This window comes from Leopardus geoffroyi, chromosome B2 (assembly GCF_018350155.1).
Source record: "Leopardus geoffroyi isolate Oge1 chromosome B2, O.geoffroyi_Oge1_pat1.0, whole genome shotgun sequence".
Taxonomy (NCBI): Eukaryota; Metazoa; Chordata; class Mammalia; order Carnivora; family Felidae; genus Leopardus; species Leopardus geoffroyi.
In genome coordinates this window covers 20244869-20258550 of record NC_059332.1, presented here as the reverse complement: position 1 = coordinate 20258550, position 13682 = coordinate 20244869, and positions in this window count along the sequence as shown.

Here is a 13682-nt window from a genome sequence, read left to right as displayed (position 1 = left end):
ACGTTATGTGTTCAGCACTTACTTATCTTATAACTGGAAATTTATACCTTTTGAACATCTTCCTTCAATACCCCCTCCCTCCAACCCCTGCCTCTGATATTCCGGTAACCACACGGCTGATCTCTTTTTCTGTGAGTCTGGTTTTCTCTTCTCTTTCTCTCCTTTTGGTTCCACATGTAGGTGAAATCAGACACACAGTATTTGTATTTCTCTGATTATTTCACTTAGCATAAATGCCTTCTGGGTCCATCCACATCATCACAGATGGCAGGATTTCCTTCTTCGTTTGTGGTCGAATAATATTCTGTTGCATATATACATACCACGTTTTCTTTACCCATTTATCCGTCAATGGACAATTAGGTTATTTTCATGCCTTGGCTCTTCTAAATAATGCTGCTATGAATATGAGGCTCTTTACCATAGTGTTTTGTTTCCTTTGGATATATTCCTGGGTGAGGAATTGATGGATCACACGGTAGGTCTGTTTTTAACTTTTTTTTCTTTACGGCACCAATTTACAATCCCACTAACAGTGCACAAGTGTTTCCTTTCTCCACATTCTCATCAGAATTTGTTCTCTCTTGTGTTTTTGATGATGGGCATTCTAACAGGTGTGAGGGAGTATTTCACTGCGGTTTTGATTTGCATTGCCCTGAGGGTTAGTGATGTTGAACATCTTTTCATATAGATATCGGCCATTTGTATGTCTAAAGAAAATGGGAGAAAAATTTTAATTGAGAAAACCCCATCTAAGTCACTCATTTGTTTTTCTATGAGTTAGCAAATCATTGCTACTCCTTGACTTTTGCTAGATGATACCAATTCTAACCCACGATCTGAGACAGCAGTTTTAATATCAAAGACTCAACACCACACTTGTAATCTGTTCCTGTCATATTCTTGTATTTTTAAAAAATATTTTTAAGGTTTATATTTGAATTCCAGTTAACATACAGTTATAATGTTAATTTCAGGTATACAATATAGTGATTCAACATTTTCATACAGCACCTCGTGCTCCCCACAAGTGCCCTCCTTAATCCCCATCACCTGTTTTACCCATCCCCTTACACACCTCCCCTCTGGTAATCATCAGTTTGTTCTCTAGAGTTAAGAGTCTGTTTTTTGGTTTGCCTCTCTCTCTCCCTTTTTCCCTTTGTTTGTTTGTTTTGTTTCTTAAATTCCACATAGGAATGAAATCATACAGTTGTCTTTCTCTTACTGACTTATTTCCCTTGGCATAATACTCTCTAGCTCCATTCATGCCATTGCAAATGGCAAGATTTCATTCTTTTTTTATGCTTGAGTAATATTCCATTGCGTATATACACCATGTCTTCTTTATCCTTTCATCACTCAGTGGACACTTGGGCTGTTTCCATAATTTGGCTATTGTAGATAATCTACTATAAACATCAGGGTGTATGCATCCCTTTGAATTAGTATTTTTGTATTCTTTAGGTAAATATCTAGTAGTGCAATTGCTGGATCATAGGGTAGTTCTATTTTTAACTTTTTGAGGAACCTCCATACTGTTTTCCACAGTGGCTTCACCAGTTTGTACTCTCACCAATAATGCAGAGAATATTTTCTCCCCATCCTTGCCAACACCTGTTGTCTCTTCTGTTGTTAATTTTAGCCATTCTGACAGGTGTGAGGTGATATCTCATTGTAGTTTTGATTTACATTTCCCTGATGATGAGTGATGTTGAGCATCTTTTCAAGTGTTTGTTAACCGGAGACATTTGTATTTCTTCTTTGGAAAAATGTCCATGTCTTCTCATTTTTAAGTAGGATTATTTGTTTTGTTGGGGTGTTGAGTTTTATAAGCTCTTTGTAGATTTGAGAAACTAACCCTTTATCCCATATGTCATTTGCAAATATCTTCTCCCATTCTTTACGTTGCCTTTTAGTCTTGTTGGTTGTTTCCTTTGCTGTGCAGAGTTTTTCATTTTGATTAAATCCCAATAGTTTTATTTTTTATTTTTGCTTTTGTTTCCCTTGCCTCAGGAGACGTATCTAGAAAGAAGCTGCTATGGCCAATGTCAAAGACGATACTATCTGTGTTCTCTTCTAGTATTTTGATGGTACCCTGTCTCACACTTAAATCTTTAATCCATTTTGAATTTGTTTTTGTGTATGGTGTAAGAAGGTGGTCCAGTTTCATTCTTTTGCATGTCACCATTCAATTTTCCCAACACCATTTGTAAAAGAGACCGTCTTTTTCTTACTGGATATTCTTTCCTGCCTTGTTGAAGATCAATTGACCATATAGTTGTGGATTCATTTCTTGGTTTTCTATTCTGTTCCATTGATCTATGTATCTGTTTCTATGCCAGTACCATATGTTTTGATTACTACAGCTTTGAAATATAACTTGAAATCTGGAATTGTGATGTTTCCAGCTTTGCTTTTCTTTTTCAAGGTTGTTTTGGCTATTTGGGGTCTTTTGTGGTTCCATACAAATTTTAGGATTGTCTGTTCTAGCTCTGAAAAATGCTGGTGGTCTTTTGATAGGGATTGCATTAAATGTGTAGATTGCTTTGGTATACACATTTAGTATAGACATTTTAACAATATTTGTTCTTCCAGTCCATGAGCATGGAGTATCTTCCCATTTCATTGTGTCACCTTCAATTTCTTTTATCAGTGTTTTATAGTTTTCAGAATACAAGTCTTCTACCTCTTTGGTTAAGTTTATTCCTAGGTATCTTATTGTTTTTAGTGCAATTGTAAATGGGATTGATTCCCTAATTTCTCTTTCTGCTGCTTCATTATTGGTGTATAGAAATGCAACAGAATTCTGTATGTTGATTTTGTATCCTGCCAGCAGAAGGAAGGAAATGATAAAGATTAGATTAGAAATAAATGATATAGAAACTCCAAAATTTCAAACAAATAACAGAAAAGATCAATGAAAACAGGAGCTTATTCTTTGAAAAAATTAAGAAAATTGACAAACCTCTAGCCAGACTTATCACAAAGAAAAGAGAAAGGACCTAAATAAGTAAAATCACAAAAGAGAGAGGAAAAATAACAACCAACACCACAGAAATCAATTATAAGAGAATATTATAAAAAACTATATGCCAACAAGTTGGACAACCTGGAAGAAATGGATAAATTCCTAGAAACATATGAACTGCCATAGCTGAAGCAGGAAGAAACAGAAAAGTTGAACAGACCAATAACCAGGAGAGAAATCAAATCAGTAACAAAAAAACTCCTAACAAACAAAAGCCTAGGGCCAGATGGCTTCATATAGGAATTCTACCAAACAGTTAAGGAAGAGTTAATACCTATTATTTTGAAACTATCTAAAAAATAGAAAAGAGAGGAAAACTTCTATATTCATTCTCCGAGGCCAGCATTATCCTGATACCAAAACTCAGTAAAGACGGCACTAAAACTACACGGCCAACATCCTTGATAAACATGGATGCAAAAATTCTCAATAAAATGCTAGCAAACGGAATCCAACCATACATTAAGAAAATCATTCAGGAGTGCCAAGGTGGCTCAGTTAGTTGAGTGTCTGACTTCGGCTCAGGTCATGATCTCGCTGATGTCACCCTGTCAATGCAGAGACCACTTCAGATCCTCTGTCCCCCTTTCTCTGCCCCTCCCCTGCTGTGATCTCCAAATAAATAAATAAATATTAAAAAAAAATAATTCACCCCAGTTAGGTGGAGGTTATTCCTGAGTTGCAAGGGTGATTCAATATTCACAAGTCAATCAATGTGATATGTCACATTAATAAAGGATAAGAATCAGGTGATCATTTCAGCAGAGGCAGAAAAATATTTGACAAAGTACAACATCTATTCATGATAAAAACTCTCAACAAAGTAGGTTTAGAAGGAACATACCTCAACATAATAAAGGCCATCTGCGAAAAACCCACAGCTAACATCATCCTTAATGGGAAAAAACTGAGAGCTTTTCCCCTAAGGTCAAGAACACGACAGGGATGTCCACTCTCACCACTGTTATTCAACAAAGTACTGGAAGTCTTAGCCTCAGCAATTAGAAAACAAAAAGAAATAAAAGGCACCCAAATCGGCAAGGAGGAAGTAAAACTTTCACGATTTGCAGACGACGTGATATTCTATATAGAAAATCCAAAAGATTCCACCAAACAACTGCTAGAGTTGATAAACAAATTTTGTCATGTTCTTTTGAGACATGACTTTCTGCCACTCTGTTTTCCTGTCCCCTGCACCCTAGCCCCTCAGAGGGTGGTAATAGACCAGCAGCTCCAACACCGCATAAGAGTTAGAAATACTGATTCTCTTTGAAGATGATTCTCATCCCTCTTCAAACCTAATGATTAAGAATCTTCTCTTGAATGAGGTCACCCAAGCACACAAAGTTTAAGGAGGGAGGTGAGGGGCCAGCCACTTAAATCTCAGTTTTCACATTTTTTTTTGTAAAGAATAATCTCTCTCTTAGGACTGCTGCAAAGAGGAAATAAAACAGTGTATTCTGCTGACTGTGAAGCATGTTGCTGATTTGAATTATATGATGGTGGTTTATTCACTGTCCCCATTCACCCAGGCCCTTTTCTGCCTCTCACCTGTCCCTGTCTCTGAAAAACCTTTCCTCACTTCCTTCCAAGTATCTATCTGAATTATGGGCTAAGTTGAATGCCCCCAAAATTCATGTGTTGAAGTCCTGACCTTCAGTATCTCAGAATATGACTATTTGGAGGCAGGGCCTTTAAAGAAGTGATTAGTTAAAATGAAGTCACTGGGATGGGCCCGAATCCAAGAGAGCTGGTGTTCTTATAGGAATAAGGGTGCCCGGGTGGCTCAGTCGGTGAAGCATTGACTTTGGCTCAGGTCATAATCTCATGGTTAGTGGGTCTGAGCCCTCGTCCGGCTCTGTGCTGACAGCTCGGAGCCTGGAGCCTGCTTTGAATTCTGTGTCTCCCTCTCTCTCAGCCACTCCTCTGCTTGTACTCTGTCTCTCTCAAAAATAAAAATAAAACATTAAAAATTAAAAAAAAAAAAGGAAAGAAGGAAGAGATCAGGACACAGACACACACAGAGGAAGAACCATGTGAGGTCACAGGGTGAAGACGGCCACCTACAGGCTAAGGAGAGAGACCTCAAAAGAAACCAACCCCATCTGCCATCATTTTAATCTTAGACTTTCCAGACTCCAGAATTGGGAGGAAATAAATGTGTGTTATTTAAGCCACCCAATCTGTGGTCTTTGTTAGAGCAGCCCAGAGGACTAGTACTCTGTCTTTCTGGTTTCAGGAAGTTTCAAGTGCTCTCTCCTCCAGCCCCTATTCCCCACCCCAAACCCCAATCTACACAACTACATTGGGTGGAGTTTTAATTAACTTGGCACACATACATGTCTGATATCTTCAATTATGTATTATGGTTCTGGAGACTGGGCAAACTCTATACACTGTCCATTGTCCAGACAAGTGCTTGTGAATAAGTTAATCAATATAAACTTGTTGATTGGTTGGTTGAAAGAAGAATCCCAGTCAAGTGTGCTAGCCAGCCAAAGAACAATTCTACTTCTAGAAAAGCAAAACAGATTTTGCCCCCGTTAAGCCTATATCAGTGCTAATCTCATGATTTAACATAAGTGTTTGTAAATTCAGTTTGGGAGGCAGCCAAACTGTGGGAATAAGTGAATCTTAATGCCTTCTCTTTGAATAAAAAATTCTAATTCCTGGGGCACCTGGGTGGCTCAGTTGGTTGAGTGCCCGACTTTGGCTTAGGTCACGATCTCAAAGTCTGTGAGTTCAAGCCCCACATCGGGCTTGCTGCTGTCCGCACAAAGCGGTCTTCAGATCCTCTGTCCCCCTCTCTCTGCCCCTCTCTGCTTGCAGTCTCTCAAAAATAAATAAACAGCTAAAAAAAAAAGATTGTCTCTCCCTCTTTCTCTGCCTCTGTCCCTCTCACTTTTTTTCTCCCTCTAAAATAAAAGTAAAAACAAATAAATTAAAAAAAAATCTAACTCCTTATTTTACTTGACCTCCCAGCCCTACTCCACTCCCACAACAATGTGGGGTAAGCAAAGATGTTACTGCTCCTATCTGAAATGTAAAAAAAGCAGAGGTTCAGAAAGGTCAGGAGGTTTAGCCAGGAACTAGTTAATAGCCAGAATGGCACGTGGGAGGTTCCTGACGCTTTGACGACAAACAGGTCCTGTGATGAAGTCCTCAATGAAGGGTCTTCATAGAATAAAAAAGAAAAGGATCTCATGCGCGGCCCCCCACTCCCCGCGCCCCACTACCCTTCCCCCATCAAAAACAAAAAAGCACAAAAACCCAGAGCTTGCATGTGAATAAGCCAGAAACCGTATTTTTCGATTCTCTGCCACAACTTCTTAAATTTAAAACCAAAATTGAAAGCAATCTCCATAGAATTTCTCTGGAGAGAAATGACCTACTTCAGCTTATATTCCTCCCTGTATTTGCTCTGAGCCTTGGGAATTACCTTGTCCATGTATTTTCATTCAGAATGAATGCTCTAATATATTTCTTTAATCATCTGTTGCATCAGAGAATATTGTTTCATGCATATTAAAGACTTGAGCATGTAATAGACCAGTGTTCTGACTAATAAAAGCACTCAAAGCATGTCACTAGTCTTATTGCTTTTCTTGGCTTCAGGATAGATGTGTTTTATTTGGCAAGTAATAATAATAATACAAATAATAATGATAATAGCACTTACACTAAACAAAAGGAATTATTTTATTTTAAAAGGGTGCCATGGCCTTGTACAGATCATTATTCTTTTGAAGGGGTTGGCCCTCTACCTTACTTCCAGAGTGTTTTATTTCCCATTCAGGCAAATCAGTCAGAGTATGAGGAGACTTCTCTGGACCCAGTATCAAGCTGAGCAGAAGTAATACAGACACAACCTTTGCCTAGAATGTCTTCTAGTAGGATTTGGGTCTGTAAGACTTTCACAAAACAATGAAAAGCACAAACCACAAACAGAGAAGGGAAGATCTTCATAGAGGGATGAGGTTTAAGTAGGATTTTGGTAGAAGAGAAAGAAATATTGGGATGGGTGAACAAAAGGAAGGAGGGGATTCTGGCCAAGGAGAAGGATATGAACAAAGGCACAACGTTGGGTATTTATTTAATAAACACTCTCGGGGCGCCTGGGTGGCTCAGTCAGTTGAATGTCCGACTTCAGCTCAGGTCATGATCTCACAGTTTGTGAGTTCAAGCCCCGCGTTGGGCTCTGTGCCTGGAGCCTGCTTTGTATTCTGTGTCTCCCTCTCTCTCTGCCCCTCCCCTGCTCATGCTCTGTCTCTCTCTGTCTCAAAAATAAATAAAAACATTAAAAAAAAAATAAATTGAATAAACATTTACTCTCAAACTCACTTTTCTAGATGGGAGGGCCACAGAGATAAAAGCCATGGTTTTTGTTCTAGAGTGAAAAGTCCAACAGACCCTAGCAGGCTATTGTATACAGAGTGATGGGTGCCATGGAAGAGCCAAGGGTGGTATGCTCATTGACCTCAGAGAAGGGCCACGTGACATGACTGGGGGAGAAACAGGAGTACAAAGGAACTTTTCCCAGAGTTGTTCATGCCTAATAGGAATCTCGAGCCAGCAAGGAATTAGCCAGTGGAAGGAGAGGAAGAACATCCTAGGCAGAGGGAATCATTTGGTGACGGCAAGTGGGAAAGAGAGAAGAGGAGAGTTCGTCCTGTTTCAGTCTGGCTGGAGTGAGATGTGTGTGTGAGGGGTGAGGCTGGAGACACGGGCCGGGGCCAGGCTGAGGAGAACCCGAGAAATCCTACCAAAGAATTCTGATGTTACTCTGGAAGCAGCCGGCAACAAATACCATATTTGTAAAAGAGCAAGAAGGAAGGAGGCCTGGTTGGAGCACAGGCTTCTGTGAAGTTGATAGAGAGAGAGAGAGAGAGAGAGAGAGAGAGAGAGAGAGAGAGATTGAGACAAGGGAGAGTGTGAAAAGGGAAGGTAATAGAGAATTTTGCGTGTCTTTCACAGAAGTTTGGATTTGAGCTGGAACATAATCTGGTCACTGGAGGTTCATGTTCTCATTCTGGCATTTCTTTTTGTGAGACTCATTTGACATGAGCTTCATGCACATGAAAATATGCAGTCCAAATAAACCAGATTGTGTGAACCAGAGAGTATGACTTTGCTAGCATCATTTAACAATGACAAGTAGAAAATTAATGTTATATCCTCAATATCTCAACTAATGCTGATCTCTCTCAAATAATATTTTGTCCCAATTCCTCATGCATTCAAATTCCTTACATAAAATAACAGTTGCTAAAGTGAATCTGAGCATCATAACTGGTACTCTTTTTGTTTTAGTATCTTAATCGTGATATATAGACTGAAAAATCTTTAGAAGTTGATTGACTAGCACCACCACATCAGAACTGTAAAAAGTCAGTGGACATTGTCTTCTTTTCTTGACCTCAATCAATCAAGCACATTTGAATGATTTTTAACTGTAAGGTAATGGAAAATGGAAATGTACAGGAGGGGCTAAGAGTGGGGGATTTCATTGTAATCCCTTAGCCTGGCTCTGAAAATAAATTCAGACAATCTTGCTATTCAGTTTACCAGCTTGTAAAATGCCCTTAACGTTTTCCCACACAAATGCCTCAGGGATGTATGACGCAGCTAATGGCAACTTTCTGTATGACTTCAGGATTTATGACTGAAAATGGAATGTACTGTCATTGGAGATTTATATCTTCCAGGAGTCAGTAAATAAGTATTGTCCGTATGGATCCTCCTACAACTTAGGAGTGGGGTCTGGATATGGTGAAAAATGAGACAGGTAGTATCTCTTTAACTTAACAGGCTCATGCAAGAGACAAAAAAAAAAAAAAAAAGCTTATTTTCAGGGAAACTTAAGAGATCAAGCTAAAATGAAAATGAATCTAAACTGCCTAAAATTTTTATACAATGGAAAAATAGGATTTTTTTAAGCATGTAATTTGATTTCAGGAAAAGCAGATTATGGGTCACAATATTTGATTAAATCTACAAAGAAACTATTGAAAAAATAATACGAGTGGGGATCCAATGGAAAAGTGTTAGTAAATGGTACATCTGAAATAAATATAAAATTAATAAATGCAAAACCTTCCCAAATTGTTCTGGGTCATGTAAAAAAATCTGGCAAAAAATGTCACGGTAGAAAGAAGCACAAGCAAATATATTACCTTCCAATAAGGTTTAAAAGTGCTGACATTGGAAAATGAAAGTAAACCTTTAAAAATATATGTTATAAGTTCTGGAGATATGCTCATGTTATTTTTTGTTATGCTATTTTTCCTTGCATAGTTGTTCGGAAAACATCTTACGATTCTCAACACAGCCCGCAGCTTGACTCATTGTATCAGTCTGCTCAGGCTGCCATAACAAAATACCACACAGTCTGGTGGCTTAATCAACAGACATCTATTTTCTCCAGTTCTGGAGGCCAAGGCAGAGATCAAGTGCCATGGTTGCTTCCTGGCAAGGCCTCTCTTCTTGGCTTGCAGACGGCTGCCTTCTTTCTTGTACTCACATGGCTTTTCCTCTGTGCATGTGTGGAGAGAGAGAGGTCTCTGATGTTTCTTCCTCTTCTTACAGGGATACCAGTTTTACAGAATTAGGGCACCACCATTACGGCCTTATTTAACCTTAGTTGCTTGTGTTATAGGTCCTGTCCCCAAATAGTCACATTGGGGTTGAGGCTTCAACATAAGTGTTTTTAAAAAATTTTTTTTAATGTTTATTTATTTTTGAGACAGAGAGAGACAGAGCATGAACGGGGGAGGGGCAGAGAGAGAGGGAGACACAGAACTGGAAGCAGGCTCCAGGCTCTGAGCCATCAGCTCAGAGCCCGATGCGGGGCTCGAACTCACGGACTGTGAGATCGTGACCTGAGCTGAAGTCGGACGCTTAACCAACTGAGCCACCCAGGCGCCCCCAACATAAGTGTTTTTTTATAGGGGGCAAAATTCAGCCCATAACACTCATCAGTATCAACTCTGAGAACAATTAAACCACAAATTAAGTCATTAAAACTCTAAGATAGTTTCTTCTACTCTCTTAGGTATTTATATATAAATATTTTTAGTTATCTAAGTCTTTATGCCAGGTATTATGTGGAAACTCTAGATGAATTTATAAGAATATCAGCAACACTGACATAATTCTTTGGAGATTAAAGGAGAATTCTAATAAAGCAGTGGATACGAAGTCTAGCTGGGGACGCTCAGATGGTGGAGGAGAGGTTTAATAAAGGAGAGGAATATAGCTAGATAGGTGTGGGAATCAGCAGTAGGGTGAGAGTGGAAGGAACCCTATTCAGGCTTGTTTCTTCAGGGAGAATAACAGGCTTGGTTTTTAAAAGCTTACTGCTGTCATTTTTCTCTCACCAGAGCTTTTAAGTGGACAAACATGGTTTCACAGAAGGGAGCCCAGCTACCTCTACTCTTCCCCACCCAGTTGTGCCGATCCTTCAGAGTAAAACCTTAGACAATTGGGATAATCCTTGGAGTCAATTTCCTCTTCTTTAAAATGAAGTGTACATTGGGGCGATGGGTGGCTCAGTCGGTTGAGCGTCCGACTTCAGCTCAGGTCATGATCTCACGATTTGTGGGTTCCAGCCCCGTGTCAGGCTCTGTGCTGATGGCTCGGGGCCTGTAGCCTGCTTCGGATTCTGTGTCTCTCTCTCTGCTCCTCCCCTGCTCACACTCTGTCTCCTTCTCAAAAATGAATAAAGATTAAAAAAAAATTTTTTAATGAAGTGTACATAGCAGTAAAACCCTACTCTACTCCTAACATCTGGCTTGGACTTCCCTAAGACTTCCTTCTGGAGAATGCATATTCTGGTTCCAATGTTTCTAGAACACTTGCCATGTAACATATAGAAACCTTTCTTCTCTTCGTAGGTGTAAGTAGCTCCACAATGCCAAGCTTTATGCCCAACTTGATTGAATTCTGAGGTATAATCTGGAAATCCCTGTAATCTGAGAAGTAGGGAGGAAGAGGGGAAAGAAACCGTAGTAAAATCCAAGTAAATGGCCTTATTTCCATGGCCTTGTTATGTAGTTAGCTCATTTATTTAGAAGTAATTTCATTTTAATTACCCCAATTCTGTTTTTGTAATGCTCATGTTTAAAAGGATAGATTAAATTTAAGCTTTATGTGTTGAGAATGGAATTTCTTTTTTCTTTTTTATTTTTTTTTACAAACATTAGAGTTTTATTTGACAAATACTGTTCTTAGTTTATTAGATAATTCAAAATATCTATACTTGCATTGGATATATCATGTCATCACCACAGAACGACATGGTAGAAACACATATCGTATCACTATACGTTTTCATACTTTTTAAGAGTTTCCATATATGGCATCCATATATGGCAAGTGTTAATAAAATTATATGCCTTTCTAAATATTTTTCTCAGAATGTCATTTATCAGCACCTCTATCAGTCGATATTAAGAGGTGGTCACATAATATAATTTAGGTCAATCTCATAACTTCACCAGAGAGCTTCTTGGTTAGACACTGGTGTGACTTTGGGGTCATGTAGATATAAAGAATGTGATCTCCTTTAGGAATATTCTTGACTAAGAGGAAATAGAGCTGCTCTGCAGGAACAAAACAAGACAGAGGCAAGAATGGTGATGTGAAGAGAAGGAACAGAAGAGCAATTGGATCCTGAAGGTTTTCTTTGTCCTTCTTCCAGTCCCTTTGGATGCAGTCCAGTTTGCAATCCCTGCTCTTGGGTTCTTCTAAGAGAAACAGCAATGTCCTGGTGATAAACCTCTTGACAAGGTTAATTAAATATGACTTTGTAGCACTTGCACTCAATAATACCTTCCTCACCACACTTGATTTTGTCAAACCACTCTAGAATTTACCAAATTTTTATTGCCTTTTCAGCCAGTGTCCTCTTATTTGTTTCCTCTTCCCACCAAATTGTATATAGTTTGCTCAAGCAGTTAACAATATTGTGCTAATCTGGCCAAGCATGGCCACAGACAGAAACTTAATGAGTTGAATGACTCATTTACTGACTGAAATTTAACGCACCAGTTAGTGATTTGGCACAATTTCCAACAAATACATGCCGTTGGTTAAAAAGGAGCAGCTAGTTTTCTGAAAAGACTTCTCACTGCAAATTCATCACCAGAAATCCAACTAAAAATGTCTAGTGAATGGAAGTCAGTAGTGTTGGTATAGGAAATGAACTGTTAGTTATAATATTTGTTTATTGATTAATTTCTATCCACAAACCCATAAGAGTAATTCCCAAACCTCATTGGGATCAGAATTGCCTCGGAAATCTTTTAAAGCATAAATTCCTAGACTGTCCCAGAACTGTGGAATAAAAACCTGTGGGAGATGAAATCCTGGAATCTGTATATGTACAGTTTTATAGATGATTTTGACCCTCATCTAGCTTTGAGGACCACTGTCCTCAAAAAAAAAAAAAAAAAAAAAAAATATATATATATATATATATAATGACCAGGGGAAAAATTATAACTGGAAATAAAATGCCACTAAATATATAAAAATCAATTGTATTTTTTTTTCAGTTTTTAATTTACATCCAAGTTAGTTAGCATATAGTGCAATAATGATTTAAGGAGTAGATTCCAGTGCTCATCCCAACAAGTGTCTTCCTTAATACCCCTTATCCATTTATCGCATCACCCCACCCACAACCCCTCCAGCAACCCTCAGTTTGTTCTCTATATTTAAGAGTCTCTCATGTTTTGTCCCCATCCCTTTTTTTTATATTATTTTTGTTTCCCTTCCCTTATGTTCATATGTTTTGTATCTTAAATTCCACGTATGAGTGAAGTAATATGATATTTTTCTTTCTCTGATTAATTTTGCTTAGCATAATACCCTCTAGTTCCAACCATGTTGTTGCAAATGGCAAGACTTCATTCTTTTTGATTGCCAAGTAATACCCCATTATATGTATATATGCATAATATATACATACATTATATATATTATATACACATATACATTATACGTATATATGCATTATATATTTTTCATATATATATATATATATATATATATATATATATATATATATCACATCTTATTTATCCATTCATCCATCGATGGACATTTGGACTCTTTGCATACTTTGGCTATTGTGGATAGTGCTTCTATAAACATTGGGGTGCATGTGCCCCTTCGGAACAGCACACCTGTGTCCCTTGGATAAATACCTAGTAGTGCAATTACTGGGTCATAGGGTAGGTAGTTCTATTTTTAACTTTTTGAGGAACCTCCATACTGTTTTCAGAGTGGCTGCACCAGTTTACATTCCCATCAGTAGTGCAAAAGAGATCCTCTTTCTCCACATCTTTACCAACACGTGTCCTTGCTTGAGTTGTTAATTTTAGCCATTTCGACTGGTGTGAGGTGGTATCTCATTGTGGTTTTGGTTTGTATTTCTCTGATGATGAGTGATGCTGAGCATTTTTTTCATGTGTCTGTTAGCCATCTGGACGTCTTCTTTGGAAAAGTGTTGATTCATGTCTTTTGCCTATTTCTTCACTGGATTATTTGATTTTGGGTGTTGAGTTTGGTAAGTTCCTTATAAATTTTGGATACTAACCCTTTAACTGATATGTCATTTGCAAATATCTATTCCTGTCTCATTGGTTTCCTT